At 38.7% G+C, this 18,105-nt stretch overlaps 1 long non-coding RNA gene across 1 annotated transcript in view; it reads left to right on the top strand.

Annotated features, from left to right (window-relative positions):
• Positions 1-1,695: 1,695 nt before the first annotated feature.
• LOC111092890 overlaps positions 1,696-18,105 on the top strand; it is a 159,599-nt gene continuing 143,189 nt past the window's right edge. The window contains exon 1 of the long non-coding RNA XR_005380068.1: positions 1,696-1,847. This is a non-coding gene — a long non-coding RNA (uncharacterized LOC111092890). The remainder of the gene's footprint in view (positions 1,848-18,105) is intronic.

Below are 18,105 nucleotides of genomic sequence, written 5' to 3'. Positions count from 1 at the left end.
TTTGGGAAGGATAAATGATACTTGATACCCCCACCTAAAGAAATGTCCATCTTCTTTACTTTAGGAGTATGCAATGTGATCTTGACTATTTTAAAACAGTGCCTAAAATAGATTGAAAAGACGTATGTCAAAGTCTTGACAGTTATTCTACTCCTTTATTCTTTTCATTTTCCCCTAATTTTTTCAATAAGTGTTTAATAGGAAATATTTATCTTATTTTGGTTGGATTATAGCAGCTCAGAATGGATGCTCCCACCTTACATGTATGAAATGTTCTCTTTTTTTTTTTTTAAGATTTTATTTATTTATGATAGTCACAGAGAGAGAGAGAGGCAGAGACACAGACAGAGGGAGAAGCAGGCTCCATGCACCGGGAGCCCGACGTGGGATTCGATCCCGGGTCTCCAGGATCGCGCCCTGGGCCAAAGGCAGGCGCCAAACTGCTGCACCACCCAGGGATCCCTGAAATGCTCTCTAATGAATCTAAATGAAGAATTTATCAGTTTGTACTTATATGATCAACATGGTAGCTCGAGTATTTAAAAGCAGGGAGCTCATGATAGACAACTAGTAAAAGGTATCATTAGTAGCAAAAAGTTTGGAAGCAACCAGACAGGAACCCAAAGATATTTTCTGGCCCTGGGATGCCATGGAGAAGACCCCTGGTGTTTATGTGTACTCCTTTGACATGATCTCTTTTAAGAAAAGTGTGTGGTTGATCTGACAATTACCCACTAATTTCACTGCCAGGTTTTTGTGCCCTAGTAGATTCTTCACAAATCATGGAAGCCCACACAGTACTTTTAATTCCTTCCCCAGAGCAACTGTGAGGGATTGGCATTTCACGTATATGGAAATGGAAACCCAGGAGCCAAATGATTTGTCCAGAAAGTTTCAGAATTAGGACTCTTAGTTTTCTTCATCTATAAGCTTTAAAAATGGCTTTAGATTTAAATCTAAATCTAAAATCTCTCTTTGCTGCTGCTAATGTTTCAGGTGCAGCTGGGGTCCAGTTCAGGCCCTCGCACTACCCATCCCTTACCTGGCCCTAACCTCTCTTCCAGGGTGCTGAATGACGCCTGCTTCTTCTGTCAGAGTACTCAGCTCATGTTCATGAGAATCACATAATGTCTATCTTTCCCAATAAACTATAAGATCTTTTTAAAAAAGATTAAAAAAAATTTTTTTATTTGAGAGAGAGAGAGCAAGCACAAACGGGGGGGGGGGGGGGGGGGAGGAATAGAGGGAGAAGGAAATGCAGATTCCCCACTGAGCAGAGATCCTGATGTGTGGCTTGATCCTAGGACCCTGAGATTGTGACTTGAGCCAAAAGCAGACACTTACCCGACTGAGCTACCCAGGCACCAGATCTTTTTCATTAGTTTCCCCCAATGCCTAAGACAGTAACTGACACAGTGACAATTAAGTAATGTATAAATTAATAAGTAGAAATGTGACTTTAGGTCTCATAATGGCTAACACATATTAAGTGCTTACAATGTGTCAAACACTTATTCTAAGTGTTTTATATGTATTAACTCATTTATTTCTCCTAATTAACCAAGCAGGGAGGTACTGTGATTATCCTTGGTATTACAGCAAAGAAAGTGAAGTTAGTTAGCTTGTGAGGTCACAGAGCCAGTGAGTGGTCAAGGTGAGACTTGAACCCAGTCAGTCTGATTCTGCAATCTGTGCTCTTGACCACTGTTTCATGCTACTTTTTAAGTCATTTAACCTCTCTATATCTCAATTTTTCTAATAGAAAAGTGGATTGAAGTATCTACGCCTGGAAGGTTGGAAGAATGAAAAAAAAAACAGAAGTACACGTGAAGCTATATACACATTAGGTATTATTTTTTATTATCATTAATGTTAATATGTAATCACTAATCTTGTTAGCCACTAAATATGGCAAGAAAAATCAAATAGTGTGATTACATATTGCTGTGTAATCGATACTATTAGAGGGTTATAAACTGTGGTTTCTTAATCTTAACTTGTTTTAGATTTCCTGAACGACTTTAGGGAAATAATTTCTCATCACCTTGTTGGGTGTCATTTCCCCTTCCCATAAGTGGTCTTTGCTGCCTGCCGGAATCTGCTTATCAATTTCTTGATACTGATCATGAGATGTTCATAGAGTGTTGGGTGGGGACTGAGCAAGGGGATTTACAAATCTTTCTCAGCTGAGAAGGAGAGAGTCTCCCCCTAGTGTTCGTCTTGGCGCAGAAGGCTCTGAACCCCACGTCAGAATCTTCACCCAGGCTTTTGGTTTAGTCTCATTCTCATGATCAGAGTGATTTTTGGAGCTAGAAGTTCAGAGTTCCAATCCTACAGCAGCAGAAATGGGGACTTATGTCTCATAATAAGTGTTTTACATGAAGTATGGATGAATGCAGCCACGCACAGGCAAATAGCTATATACTCACAGACGGGCTGCCCATCTTTCTTTGAATCATTTTAAGATGCTTGACCCCTTACGGGTTCGAGATTAATAGTGATTGCTCCATGGCCCAGTACAGGGTTGACAAGCCCCCTGGGAGTACATAAAGAAACTAGTTTTTATTTGGTACCTAATAAGTGACAAGTTTCTTAATAATCACCATCTTTTCAATTCACACAATTAACTTTTAGGGCAGCCTTCATACCCTTAGATATGAAGGCTGAGGCTCAGAGATCTTTAGGAGCTTGCCCAACGATTACACATTATATACATGATAAATGTAGCCTTTAAACCCAACTCCAAGACCCATGCTCTGTCCTTTACATACTGCTGCTCAGCCTGTGGCCCCTGGCTCCTCAGGAGGCCCATGATGGTGTCTCAACAGTTCTAGCCTCCACTGAGTGGAGGCTGATACTTCCTGTTTCTCTGAATTCTTTCCTTGGCTACCTCACCAATGCTAGTATCCATAGCTTGATAGTTAACCTGATAAATTGTCAATGTAACTATTCATGCATAATATTTTGGTTCATGGATAATAATTTCAGGGAGCGTCTTGACCCAAGAGGGTGTTACCATTAATAGAATCGTAGGAAATTAGACCTGGGTATGGCTTTGTTTAAAAACATCCTTTTTAAGAATAACCTTACTATTGAGAGATCAAACCTTTCAAAACCTGGATTTATGGTGGCAAAATAATAAAAGTGATGCTTTCCTGGTAAAAAAGAAGGTCTCTTGCTATGTCTTAAATCATGGCTTTTTCATTCTACATGGGGGGCATGCCAGGCCAGTAATTGATGATAAACCTATGCATTATCTTATATTCTCCTCACAATTTTGTATTTAACTGGAAGTAGGGGAGTGAGGGGAAGGAGAGGAGGGGAGATGCTGTTTGGCAATTGGCCAGTTCTGTGAGCAAGTTTTGGTTTTTGTGGTTCTGTAGTTATTTCAGTGAATAAAGCAACCCATTCATATAGCCCAGACTAGTTATAAGCTGCTATTGAGTGATGGCCAATTACAAGTTATTCACATTTGGATCGATATCCCAGACATGAGCTCATTAACCCCAAATCCTATTATCTCACACATGTGAAGCAGATTGTTTTTAATGTGATGACATTTTCACTGTCTACAAACCTGGGTTCTGATGTAGTAAAAAAGCCTCAGCAGATAAAAGCAGAAATAAGCAGCTGCGTTGGTATCCACACAACCAGTGAAATGACATGTGTGAATTAGTAAATGCCTGCTTGCGCCGTTCAGGGGTTCAGCCTCAGAGTCGATGACTTTGCTGGATTTCCTATAGTTTTTCTCCTTACTCTCCAACTCCTTGGGATATTCGAGCTCTTCCTGGTATCTAGAAACCTCTCCTCTTTTAATGTCTGTAGCTTATGAGTCCCTGTCTTCAGGCAGTTTCTTGATTTTCCAAGACATTGGTTTTTAGGCCTGTTGTTGCTACGGGTTTTATCTATTTTAATCCTCTCTGAGTCTCTCCATAACAATTTTAATTAATGGGCAGACTTTCTTTGTAGATTGAACGCTCATACCTCTTAAAGATCTATCATTGCCGTGATTAGAATCATTTATTCACATGCCATCCCATTTTCCACCTTTGCAAGAGCAGGCAAATTTTTCTTCAAACTATTATCTCTACAGCTAATGGATTGAACCCAAAATTAACTCTGAATTACACAGCTGAATCTTAGACTTGTCTTTTGTTTAGGGGTCCTCTTTGAGGCTGGCTGCCTGGACATGCCCTTGGTGGTCTTCAAGTGAGGGGGAGAAGTTTTGACTTTTTACTAAAATACGCTAAAACAAAAAACAAAAACACGGACTATTTTCTTCTGGTCTGACTCATGATGTCATCTCAGTGGTTCAAAATTAAAATTTTGATTTCACAACATATGGTATTGTAGGATCATGTTTTCCCCATGTATAAAGTGGAGAATATCTTCCCAGCATACCCACACAACTATTGTAAATATGAAATGCATTTGCAAAGTGTAACATGCTATATAAGAAATATGTACGTATATATTTATCAGTGGTTTTCTTTTGCCCCCAGACAACATTAGCAATGTCTGGAGACATTTTGGGATATCAGACTTGGTGGGAAGAGATGCTACTAGCATCAGATGTGTAGAGGCCAGTGATGCTGCTAAGCATAATGCACAGAACAGCCCCCACAGCAAAGAATTACCTGGCCCCAAATGTCCCTAATGCCAAGGTTGAGGAACCCTGAATAAAACAACTGTGATATAAGAAGCAGAACTTGTGCCCTGTTCAATAATCATCCCCTCTCCTGCTCCTCTCCTATGTCGATTTTCCTAACTAATCTTTCTTTCTCCAGCGTGGGCAAGCTGAATGAGGTAATGAAATGCTAATCAGAAGTGCCACTCCTTTTACAGGTCATTAGACAAGGGAAGCAAACTTGATAGACACTATTTTTAACCTTTCTCATTAATTAAAAAACATCATGTAGATAATTTTTAGTGACTGGAAGGATCAGGACAAGTAGTGATTCCATGCTTTTATTTCTATGCTCTAATTTATCTTTTAGTACAATCCCTACTCATTAAAGAGTAGAATTCTAGAACCTAAGGTGGTTGCCAGAGACATGACCTAGGTCAGTGACTAAGTCATCAAAGACAGATGGTGTCTAGATTCTTCCTGTTAATTGCTGTCCTAATGATAACGATAGGCAGCAACTATTGAGCATTTATGTGGGTTCATATAAATTATATGCATTTACCTTATTTTGTCTTCACAACCATCCTGAGAAATAGTTATGTCATGCTAGTCAAAACATTTTTTATTTTTATTTATTTATTTTTTTTAACATTTTTTTTTATTTATTTATGATAGGCACACAGTGAGAGAGAGAGAGGCAGAGACACAGGCAGAGGGAGAAGCAGGCTCCATGCACCGGGAGCCCGATGTGGGATTCGATCCCGGGTCTCCAGGATCGCGCCCTGGGCCAAAGGCAGGCGCCAAACCGCTGCGCCACCCAGGGATCCCTCAAAACATTTTTTAGAACTTTTAAAAAAAGTTTACAAATTGAACTTTCAACGGTTAAAGCTTGCTTCTGCTGCTTGTTCAGTTCTCCTAAAATGGTCAATCAGTCAGTCAATTTACACATTCAGAAATTCCTATTTGCAGAGCTCTTTGGGAATTCAATGACACTTCCTTCAAAAAACATGAGCTTTAGCGTGAACAGTACAGCCCAAATTTTTGTGACTACTATAGTATTCACCCGTAAATGGCCTAAATGTCTGCTAATACAATAATGGTTATATAAATCTTGGAATAGATCTTAGGATATTTACACAGATTATCTCAATACATTGAATTTTACGAGTAGGCTCTTAGTGGAACAGTGTGTATATTATAATAAAATTATGTTAAAAATATATCTACACATTCTTAAAAACACGAATTGTTATGTGGAAGGAATTTTGCCAAATTGTAAATTATGGTTCTCTTTTGGGGTCAGATTATAGAGAAACATTTTTTTTTCTCTACATAATGTAAGTCTTTAAAAATCATGTATCATTCTAAAGAGCAATAAAAATAATTCTATTTAAAATATACATTAGGGCAGCCCGGATGGCTCAGCGGTTTAGCACCACCTTCAGCCCAGGGTGTGATCCTGGAGACCCGGGATCGAATCCCACATCGGGCTCCCTGCCTGGAGCCTGCTTCTCCCTCTGCCTGTGTCTCTGCCTCTCTCTCTCTCTCTCCCTCTCTCTGTGTATCTCTCATGAATAAATAAATAAAATCTTTAAAATGTAGATATATACATTAATAAAAACTGGTAGCTCAAGATAGCCATACAAAATGGAATTTATAACAAAGTGGCAATAATAAACCAAATAATAGCTAATATTAATTGAATGCTTGACCTGTATCTGGTACAATTCTAAGCATTGCACATACGTGAACTCATTCAATCATCACAACAGCTCCATGAGATTAGTTCAGTTTTTATTCCTATTTTACAAATGAGGAAATGGAGGTGTAGAGAAGGTAAGTAAGTTGCCCAAAGTCACAGAGCTAATACTTGGTTGAGTCAGGACCTGGACTCAGGCAATCTGGTTCCAGAGCCGGTCAGTTGAATCTTTATTTGGAAGTGCCGGATGAATGGCACCAGTGAGGATTCTAGAAAACTTTGCAAGGTAAAAGTCTTGAGGTCACACTGGGTTCTCTCTGTAGGTCATCACCAGGTTCCTCCTACCAGATGATAAGCCCCTGCAGGGCAGACCCAGTGTCTAGGGTACCTTTATTTTGCCCTCAGTACCCAGCATAGGATCTTCCCATTACAGATGACAGATGCTTATTGTATTTAAAGTTTTTAGGTATCCTAAGATTAATCCATTTTCTGGGCATGATTAGAACCCATTTCCGTGCCATTTCATAGACCAACTCTTCATGTGAAATAAAGATTTACTGTTTTGTGCCTGGTAAGAGGTGAGAGGCCATGAGGTTTGAGAAGGTGTACATTTTGTCCATCATTCATGGTGCGTTCTTGAGCACCTGCCACATGCAGGCAGTGTTCCACGGATACAAGACACACAACATCTCGCCTTATGTAGTGTTTACATCCCAGTGGTGAAAGCTGTCAGAAACAAATAAACTGAGAAGACACCAAGAACACAGCATCCAACCCTTAGGGATGTCACAACCCCAGGGTTTTGCAAGTTATACGAAATGTACATTTTGTAATAAATTAAAATGTTACTCTAATAGATAACTGGAAGAGAAAAGTTCTTATATCAGGCAAGTCACTGGTGCTGTATTATTAAAACAAGGAAATTAAACTTAATGGCACCAGAGGGAAAATGATAAAAATGATTTTCTGGTCACGTGTTATTAACCATAATAAAATAAATAGAGGAATGGTAAGTGGGGAAAGGGCTGGGCTGTTCATCCCCTCAAGGCAGGGCACAGTTAGAGAAGAAAGATGCTTCTTCTTTCCAGCTTAACTCTTTCCTGGCCTTTCCATAACACCCAAAAATGTGTCTGCGACTTTGTATTCCTAGGGGCATGGAGTCCACCTTAACTGATTCTCACACAAGCTTCAGAGTTACTTTATGTTGTCCTTGGAGATAGAAAATAAGCTTTTACCTCTCGTCTGGATTCATTTTCAAAAATGATTCTTGGAAATGAGTTTTCCTTAGACACATTTATATATAATGACAGGCTAATATCTTACACACTATTACTGTATGTAATAACAGTGTGACAAAACTGACAAGAACTAGACTATAGATGTAAGGCAATTAGCTGTGGAGGGAGAGTTATCCAGCAGAAAGGATGAGCATCATCACACTGTGTGGTGACTTAATGGTTACTAAGTGATAAATGTGGCCATCTCCTGAGGCAAAACTTCAAATAAATGAAATTTGTCCTTACAGCCCCACTTTTCTTCTTTGGCAGACGCTTTCCTGCTGCCAAGTCCTTCCTACCGTGGAGAAAAGTCCTGGCCCAGAGCCTAACGCCTAGTAGGTGATCAATAGCTCTTATGGAAGAGAGATAGCTGAACTCATTCACCAAAAGGTGTTAGGAGCTTTTCAGATTCCCCCACTTAAGTTTCTGACAGTGCTTGTGACAGGAGTGAAGTGTTAATGATGGGATTTTAGGGATTAGCGAGGAGATGGTTTTAGATGGAAAAGACTTCTTTCTGGGACTCTTCAGCTCCCTGTACAGTCCAAGGTGTGGGGAGGAGTGGGGAATGAGCAGACTCTGGGGCTGGATTGTCTCAGATTGGATCCCAGTCTGCCCCCTCCCTAGCCGTGTCGTCTTGAGTATTTTCCTCACCTGCGCAATGGGGCTAGCTGCCCTATTGACCTCACAGGGTTGTTTAGAGATCATATGAGATAATTCATACAGCTAGAGTGCAACAAACTCTAGCTCTTCTTCGGTGACATCATGTGTCAGGAGGAGTCATGGATGACTAAGGTTCCCAGGAGAGCGAGCAGCCAGGTGTGGAGAGAGCATTTCCAATCTGTGACCAGGCTCAGGGCTTACCCTGCACCCTATTCCCTGCTCACTCTCCCTTTCTTGTGAGAGCCGTTTCTCCCTGTAAGATAGAAGAATCATCCCCTCTTACTTGTTCTGTTGCTCGCTTTGCTTGAGTCACACCACCTCCTTGCTTTTCCTCACACGCACCAGTGTGTTCCCATGGTCAGGCCTCTGTACTAGCTATTTCCTCTGCCAGGAATGCATGTCCCCATATGTCTCCAGGAATGATTCTTTTACCTCCTTTAAGTTTTTGCACAGATGTCACCTTTTTTTTTTTTTAAAAAAAAAAGGTGGTTTTTTTTTTTTTTTAGGTTATTTATTTATTCATGAGAGGCAAGAGAGAGAGGCAGAGATATAGGCAGAAGGAGAAGCCGACTCCCTGTGGGGAGGCTGATGTGGGACTCGATCCTAGGACCCTGGGATCACGCCCTGAGCCCAAGGCAGACGCTCAACCACTGAGCCACCCAGGCGCCCCAGATGTCACCTTCTAATTGAGATTCAGTATGGCCATCCTATAGGAGTTGAACTCTACCTTCCCACCCTCAGTATTCCTGCTACCAGTTACCCTGTTTTTTCATTTTTTTAGTAGCTCTCACCACCTATTAATATACTCCAGACTTATTAATTATGATTATCATTTATGTATTTGTCCCTTAACTGGGAGATAAGATCCTAGAGGGCAGGAATTTTTGTATTTTGGGTTCATTGATATAACTCAAGTGCTACAACAATAGGCAGGCATATAACAGGTACTGAGCAAATGTTTAGTGAGTAGATGGATGGTTAAAACAAATGAATATGTTACGACGCAATTGTAAAGTAGAAATCTAAATCCTTACAATTGCCAAAGCTAGGAAATCTAGAATTCACCTTTGGATCCTTTCTCTCCTTCCCTCTCTCTATCCAACAGGTCATGGCCCTGAGGAGTCTGCCTCTGAAATATCCTATCACTACTCCCTTTTCTCCATTTCTATAACTGCCGAATCATTAATTCTTACTTAATGCCAGTATTTTTTCTTCTCCTCCAGTTCCTTGTTACATTCTGAGTCAGGGATTGTTGATGTAAAGTACAGATCTATTTAGGCCACTCCCGTATAGGAAAGCCTTTAATGCCTATCAACTCAGTATGAAATCTAAATTGACTCTAATCTAAGAGCTCCGCCAATAACAAACACTGTGAGGTAGGCAGAATAATTACCCCCTACCACCCATGCCCACAAGAGATGTCCATGTTATCATCCCAAGAACCTTTGAATATGTCAGGTTACATGGCAAAGGGGAATAGGGTTACAGATAGAATTAAGTTTGATAATTGTCCTTAAAATAAGGAGACTATACCAGGTTATCTGGGTGGGCCTGATATAATCACAAGGGTTCTTAAAAAGTAGAACAGAGAGTCAGAGTCAGAATCAGAAGTACTTGACCAGCTGGTTTTGAAAATAGAGGAAGGAAACTATAGGCCAATAGTATGGACAACTTCTAGAAGCTGAAAGACAAGGAAATGGATTCATCCCTAGAGCCTTCAGAAGGGAACATTGCCCTCCTGACTTGATTTTATCTGGGCAGATCTGTGTCAGACTCCAGACCTTTAGAATTCTAAGATAATTTGTGTGTTTTAAGCTAATTTGGAGCAATTTGTTAAAGCAGCAACAGAAAACTAATACACTGTGTAACTTTTTTTTGCCTCCTTGGGCTGAACTCTTTGTGGTTATGTTGTATAATGGAGAGAAGGATACTAACCTTCTAAGGCTCCTGTGAGGATCAAAGACAATATTAGCAAAATGCCTAGCCATGCTGCACACATAGTAGGTTCTGAACAAATAATATTTGTTAGCTCTTTTCATCATTTCTTTCTAAGCCACAGATCATTTCCAAGGACAGCCCATCACTCACTATTTGATATGCCCACAGGGAAGAACCCAATGCCTGCTTAGTAGATTTCTTATCTTTTAAGGCCCAGTCTGTAGCCCCTCCTTAGGTAAGCCTTCTCAAATGCCACTCTCAAGCCAGGCAAATGTAATTACCCTCTCCCTGCCTCCTCAACTCCGTGATTCATACAATAACTATGTGAAGTAGGTATTATTATTTCCAGAGGCCAGGATGAGGGCAAGGCAAGCAAGCTGCCTAGAGAAGAGAATTTAAGGAGGTACTCACTCTTAGGTTTATGCAAGTATCTTAACATACCTTATCCTAGTTCTGGTCCCGATTTGTCCCATTTTTTGAAGAGGAAACCCAGGTTCAGGGAGATAAAATGTCTTGTTAGTAGATGGCAGAGGAAACTAATTCTATATTCTTTACTATCCATAAGCTCTTAGAGAAAAGCCTATTACACAATAATTTGTCAAATGAATGAACAAAGTTGGTAGGATGTGTAGCAAGTTGACTATTTGATGTAGTAGGAGTGGTGGTGATGATGATGATGGTGGTGGTGGTAAATATTCAACTTTTGTCAAATGTGTACTGTGTGTTAGACACTGTGTTAAGTGACATCAGAATAATCAAAGGCTGGTTGCCCATCTAAAGGTTAGCTCTGAACTTTCAAGGGTCTAAAGGTGTTTCAAACCCTTTCTGAGGAAGACAGACCTGTCCTATGTCAGCAGGGCTGATGTAGGAATGAGATATTTATGGAGGCATTGAGGCTGAAGGAGACAAACTCAGGCTAGCAGACGTGCCAACCCTGTTCTTGTGAAGTGTGTTTACTCATCTGTTATGAGCTCACTCTAATGCAACTTTACTTTTGGTGTAATAAATTGTATTAACTTTATGCTTGAGTGAGTTATCGTTCAAAATAGAAAAATGTGTATTTCCAGGAGTCTTCTTTCATTTACACATAGAAGTCTATGGGAGTTTAAAAAATGGATTTTAAGAGCCTTGGTGATGGCTAAGAAATTGCTATTTCAGTCTTGAAAATTGCCTTTTCTACCAGAAACACTGAGCTAGGAAATCAGGCTATCTGATCTTGCTGGATTGGAAAAAAATGACTCAGGTGCTGAGATGGCTTCTAACATTTGATCCCTTCTCTCCACTGGTATTATGATAAAAATTAAACCTCAGGTGCCCTCATCAGAATCCCTAATAAACAGAATAATGCAGGAAGCCAAATTATATCATTTCTTTTAATGAAAGGTGTCACTCAAATATTCTAAGATTTTTTTTCACCATTGTGGTGAGATAATTCAATTGAAGAGTCTATTAAAAATGGGGAGCCTAAATAAACTCATGAGTTTAGTGTTAACTTTCTCTATACAACAAGTGTGATCTCCCATCTTTGGATCATGACGGAAGTAAAATAATAAGATGGGAATAAAATAAGAAGACGACTTTGCTTAGGTTTAGTGACAAACAGCTGTGATAATTTGGCTATCTCCCTATAATTTGTGTAGCCCGAGTCCTAGAGCAACATCCAGTCACTCTTTCCTTTAACAGCCACCTAAAATTAGTTGAACTCTCCTTTACACACAACTGTGGAGTCAAAGAATCCCCCCCCCCCCCAACATCTCTCCAGTGTGGGAAGAAGTGCTTGGATACTCCTGGTGATTATCTTTTACCCTTGATTGGAAATGTCTGCTGTAAACACAATTTTTGATCTCTTCTTAGTCATCTGCCAGGTATTATCCTCTCTTTCTTCCTTTTTCCTCCTTTGCAAAGGGCCCTCTAAGAATGTTATAAAATGTAATGGATCTTTACTCAAAGTTAGACACTCAGTGGGAGATTATAGCACAGAACAGGAAGCAATTCAAAAGTAAATTTTAGGAGTTCTGGTTTCCAAGTAGGATGAAGAAAGCCGGGAACAGTCCTAGTCTCACCCACCAATAAGAAACAAATAATTGACAAAGTCATACATTTTCTTGAATCTATCAGAAAATTGAGTCCACAGGGCAAACTATCCTGAAGTCTAAGAAAAATGGAGGGTCTCAAAGAAGGGGCATCTGATAAGAAAAGTTTAGTTAAATATTTTAACAAAATACTAAGGACTAGGGGTGGGCTGTGTGAAAATATAGAACACTTGGGTATCACCCAAGCAGGGAAAATCCATACCTACCTGTAGGCCTTTACCAATGTTCACAGAGAGATTAGGGGCAGAGTAGGAGCCTAGGGAAATCATACCTCAGTGATGTAGGCTTAGAGAAGGGGAGCAGTTTCTTCAGAAAAGCCATGAAACTTTGTTTGAATCCTTTTTCTTTGAAGAATGGAGGCCTTAAGACACGATGGGGAGAGCAGCAAACCTTGAAACCCCTAAGGCAGGTGAAGACCCATGTAGCTGAGGAGTGGGTAAAAGGGGAGAAAAACCCTCCATTTGAAGAAAAGGGGCAAGAAACCATCTGGCAACCAGGACATTAGATGTCTCTTATGCTGCTTATATCTGGTGAAAGGAATGATCATTAAGAAAGTCTTACCTCTGAGATCTTAAGACTGGGGCTTAGGGCTAAGATAACAAACAATCTTCCTCTCCCCTTCCCTACTGCCGCTCCCACAGGCTGGAAAGCACTGAGTAATAAGCAGCCGAAGTCTTCTGGGGGAAGGCAAGTCCTTTCATAGGTCATAAAATGGAGCAGAAAAGTTGAGAAAATCCTCCCATAAAGTCACCCTCTCCATAAGGGCAAGGTAATGCTAGAGGAGTTTGAAACAAGTGGTGTATTGCAGATAGCCAGAGCAAGAACAGAACCCAAACCCAGTTCAACTCCTGACTAGATTGACTACCCTCCTCAGCCCTCCATCACTTCTCTGCCCACCAGACACATACCCATGCTAGCAGAAGAAAATGTGTGTCCATTTCCACTTTCCAAGCATAAATGCTATTTACCTCAGGCTCTACTGTGTTCCATATGCTATCTGGCATTCAATGAAAAATTACAAACATGTAAAAGAGAAAAAGTCACTCTCAAGAGACAAAATAATAAACACAATCAGACTCTAAGATGACCCAGAATTATTGGACAGGGAATTGAAAGCAAGTATGATTAATATGTTAAAAGTTCTTTGGGGGAAAATGCATAATATGCAGGATCAGAAGATGAATATTAGCAAAGACATAGAAACTATAAGAAATAGTCAAATGAATAATCATCATATGGTTTTACTCATATGTGGAATATAAGAAATAGTGAAAGGGACTATAAGGGAAAGGAGGGAAACTGACTGATGAAAAATTAGAGAGAGAGACAAACCATGAGAGACTCCTAACTATGGGAAACAAACAAAGGATTGCAGAAGGGTAGGTGGGTGCAGGGATGGGGTGACTGGGTGATGGGTTTTAAGGAGGGCACTTGATAGGATGAACACTGGGTGTTATACTTTATGTTGGCAAATTGAATTTAAATTTAAAAAATTCTTAAAAAAAAAAAAAGGAATAGTCAAATGAAAATACTAGGGGAAAAACATGGTTCCTAAGATAAAGAATGCCTTTGGCAGGCTCATCAGTAGATTTAACACATCTGAGGAAAGTTAAAGTGAACTTGAAGATAGGTCAATAAAAATTACCTAAACTGAAATACAAAGAAACAGGAGGTGGGGGAGAAACAACAAGAACTGAGCATCTAAGAGCTACAGGACAATATCAAACAACCTAACATATCTGAGTTTTGGAATCTCAGAAGGAGAAGAGAGTGAGGATGAGACAGAAGAAATATTTGAAGAGATAATGGTTGAGAATTAAAAAGAAATAATAATGAAAGACATCAAACCAAGAAGCACAGAAACTGCCAAGAAGGATGAAACTACATCTGGACCATCATATTCAAACTACTAAAAATTGATGAAGATAAAAATCTCAAAAATAGCCAGATAAATAAAACACACTTACATACATAAAAATAAAACTATGGGGGCACCTGGGTGGCTCAGTTGTTAAGCATCTGCCTTTGGTTCATGTAGTGATCCCAGGGTCCTGGCGTCGAGCCCTGCATTGAGCTCCCCACAGTGAGCCTGCCTCTCCCTCTGCCTATATCTTTGCCTCTCTCTCTCTGTGTCTCATGAATAAATAAATAAAATCTTAAAAATAATAATAATAAAAAATAAAACTATGAATTCAGAGATGTTTTAGTTTACTAGAGCTGCCATATCCAAATACCACAGACTGGGTGGCTCAGAAACCAGAGAAAGAGGCTAGAAGTCCAAGCTGAAGGTGCTGGCAGAGTAGTTGATCTACTTAGCTTGAAGACAGTTGCCTTTTTTGCTGTGTTCTCACATGGTCTTTCCTGTGTGTGTGTGTGTGTGTGTGCACGCACATGCATGCATCCCTGGGGTCTCTCTGTTTCCACATTTCCTGCTCTTAAAAGACCACCAGTCACATTGAATTAGGGCTTACCCTAATGGCTCATTTTAACTTTATCATCCTTTTAAAGGCTTTGTCTCCAAGCATAGTCACATTCCGAGATACTGGGGATTAGGGTTTTAACATATGAATGTTGGGGAGATGCATTTCAGCTCATAACAGTAGACTTGCCACCAGAAACTGTGTAATCCAGAAGACAATGTAGTCTTTAAAGTGCTAAAAGACAAAAATGTTAACCCAGCATTCAATGAAAAGAGCTATCAAGAAGTGAAGACAAACAAAGAATGAGAGGATTAATTACCAGCAAACCTACACTACAAGAAATGTTAAAGGAAGTTCGTCAGATTGAAGGAACATGAGACCAGATAAAAGCCTGATTTTGCACAGAGAAATGAAGATCTCTGGAAATGGTTAAAATAAAAGTAAATATGAAACATTTTTTTTAATTGCCCTAAAGGTAAATGACTGTAAAGAAGCAGCAATGTAGTTTGGCTTTAAAAAAAGTGTAAAATAAGATATATGAAAATAGTAGCACAAAAGATGAGAGGAAGAAATTAGGAATATACTATAATAAGATTAGGTTTTTATACTGAACATGTAGCAGTATTATTTGAGTTTGTATATTATAAACCCTAGGGTAAGCACTAACATTATTTAAAAAGATATTGAAAGAGGGCACCTGGCTGGCTCAGCTGGTAAAATGTGTGACTTTTGATTTCAGGATCATGAATTCCCCCCATTGGGTGTGGAGCCTACTTAAAATTTTTTTTTTAATTTAAAAAAGAGATTTTTAAGAAGCCTGTGGAATTATAAAGCAAAAAAAAAAAAAAATCAGGCAAAGAAAGGAACAAAGAATGGATGGAACAAATAAAAAACAGTAAGATTGCTGACTGTTGCCCAATCATACAATTAATTAGATTAAATGTAAATGGTCTGAATATACCAATTAAAAAACAGGTTGGTAGAATGTTTTTTATTTAATTATTTAACAAATTTAAATTGAAGTATAATTAACAGTGTTAATTATTAGTTTCAGGTATACATTATAATAATTCAACAATTATATACATTACTCAGTGCTCATCACCGTAAGTGTACTCTTAATCCCCTTTACCTGTTTCACTCAACCCTCAACCCAACTCCCTTCTGGCAATCATTAGTTCTCTGTATTTTAGAGTCTGAGGGTTCTTTCTTTCTTTCTTTCTTTCTTTCTTTCTTTCTTTCTTTCTTTCTTTCTTTCTTTCTCTTCTTCTTCTTCTTCTTCTTCTTCTTCTTCTTCTTCTTCTTCTTCTTCTTCTTCTTCTTCTTCTTCTTCTTGCCTCTTTGTTGCTTTGTCTTTTTTCTTATATTCCACATGTGAGTGAAGTCATATGACATTTGTCTCTCTCTGATGTATTTCACTTAGCATTATATCATCCATGTTGTTGCAAATGGCAAGAACTCATTCTTTTTTGCAGCTGAGTAATATTCCATTATATATATATATCCATTATATATATATCTTTATCCATTCATCTATTGATGGACTCTTGGACTGATTCCAGATCTTGGCAATTGGAAATAATGCTGCAATAAACATAGGAGTGTGTATATCTTTTTGAATTAGTGTTTTCATTTTCTTTGTATAAATACCCAGTAGAAGAATTATTGGGTCATATGGCAATTCTATTTTTTTAGTATATGTGCTGCTGAAGCGAGCACAGCAATTCTATTTTTGATATTTTGAGAAAGTCCATACTGTTTTCAACTGTGACTGCACCCATTTGCATTCCAACCAATAGTAAATGAATGCTCCTTTTTCTCCACATTATCACCAACACTTGTTATATCATGTTTTTTGATTGTAGTAGCCATTCTGACAAGTATAAGGTGATATTTCATGGTGGTTTCAATTTGCATTTCCCTGATGATTAGTGATGTTCAGCATCTTTACATGTGTCTGTTGGCCATTTATATGTCTTCTTTGGAATGGTGTCTATTCCGGTTCTCTGCCCATTTTTAATAGAATTATTTGTATTTTTTTGATATTGAGTCATAGAAGTTCTTTTTTTCTTTTGGATATTAACTCCTTTTTGGATACATCATTTGCGAATATCTTCTCCCATTCAGTAGGCTATCTTGTTGATCTGATGTGCAAAGCTTTTTAGTTTGGTATAGTCCCAATAGTTTACTTTTGCTTTTGTTTCTGTTGCCTGAGGAGACATGTCTAGAAAAATGTTTCTATGGTCAATGTCAAAGAAACTACTGCAGGGATCCCTGGGTGGCGCAGCGGTTTAGCGCCTGCCTTTGGCCCAGGGCGCGATCCTGGAGACCCGGGATCAAATCCCACGTTGGGATCCCGGTGCATGGAGCCTGCTTCTCCCTCTGCCTATGTCTCTGCCTCTTTCTCTCTCTGTGACTATCATAAATAAATAAAAATTAAAAAAAAAAAAAAGAAACTACTGCATATCTTTTTTTAAGGTGTTTTATGGTTTCAGGTCTCCATTTGACTTTATTATTGTGTTTGTTGTAAAAAAGTGGTTCAGTTTTATTCTTTTGCATGTAGCTGTTGAGTTTGCTTGCCTGGTACCATTTTGTTTCTCCCCATGTATATTTCTGCATCCTTTCTCATACATTAATTGACCACATAAACATGGGTTTATTTCTGGGGTCCCTATTCTCTTCCATTGAACTATACCATACTGTTTTGTGCCAGTATCATACAGTTTTGATTACTACAATTTAGTGGTATGCCCTGTAATCTGGGATTTTCCTATCTCCAGCTTTGTTCTTCTTTTTTAAGATTGCTTTGGGTAATTTGTGGTCTTTTGTGGTTTCATACCAATTTTAGGATTATTTGTTCTAGTTCTGTGAAAAATACTGTTGGTATTTTGATAGGAAGTGCATTGAATCTGTAGATTGCTTTGAGTAGTATGGATATTTTAACAGTATTGGTTTTCCCAAACCATGAGCATGGAACATCTTTCTATTTGTGTCTTCAGTTTCTTTCATTTATGTTTTATAGTTTTTAGAGTATAGGTCTTTCATCTCTTTTGTTAAGTTTAGTCCTAGTTGTTTATTTTTTTTATTTTTTTGGTGTAATTGTAAATGGGATTGTTTTCTTAATTTCTCTCTCTGCTACTTCATTATTAGTGTACAGAAATACAATAGATTTCTGTATATTATTGTATCTTGCGACCTTACTGAATTCACTTATAATTTCTAGTAGTTTTTTGGGGGAGTGGTTAGGTATGTGTGTGTGTGTATATATATATATATATATATATATATATATATATATATATATATATAAAATCATGTCATCTGCAAATAGTAACAGCTTTACTTGGATGCCTTTTCTTTCTTTCTTTCTTTCTTTCTTTCTTTCTTTCTT

Source organism: Canis lupus, chromosome 27 (assembly GCF_011100685.1).
Source record: "Canis lupus familiaris isolate Mischka breed German Shepherd chromosome 27, alternate assembly UU_Cfam_GSD_1.0, whole genome shotgun sequence".
NCBI classification, from domain to species: Eukaryota; Metazoa; Chordata; class Mammalia; order Carnivora; family Canidae; genus Canis; species Canis lupus.
This window is presented reverse-complemented; position numbering and strand designations above follow the sequence as displayed.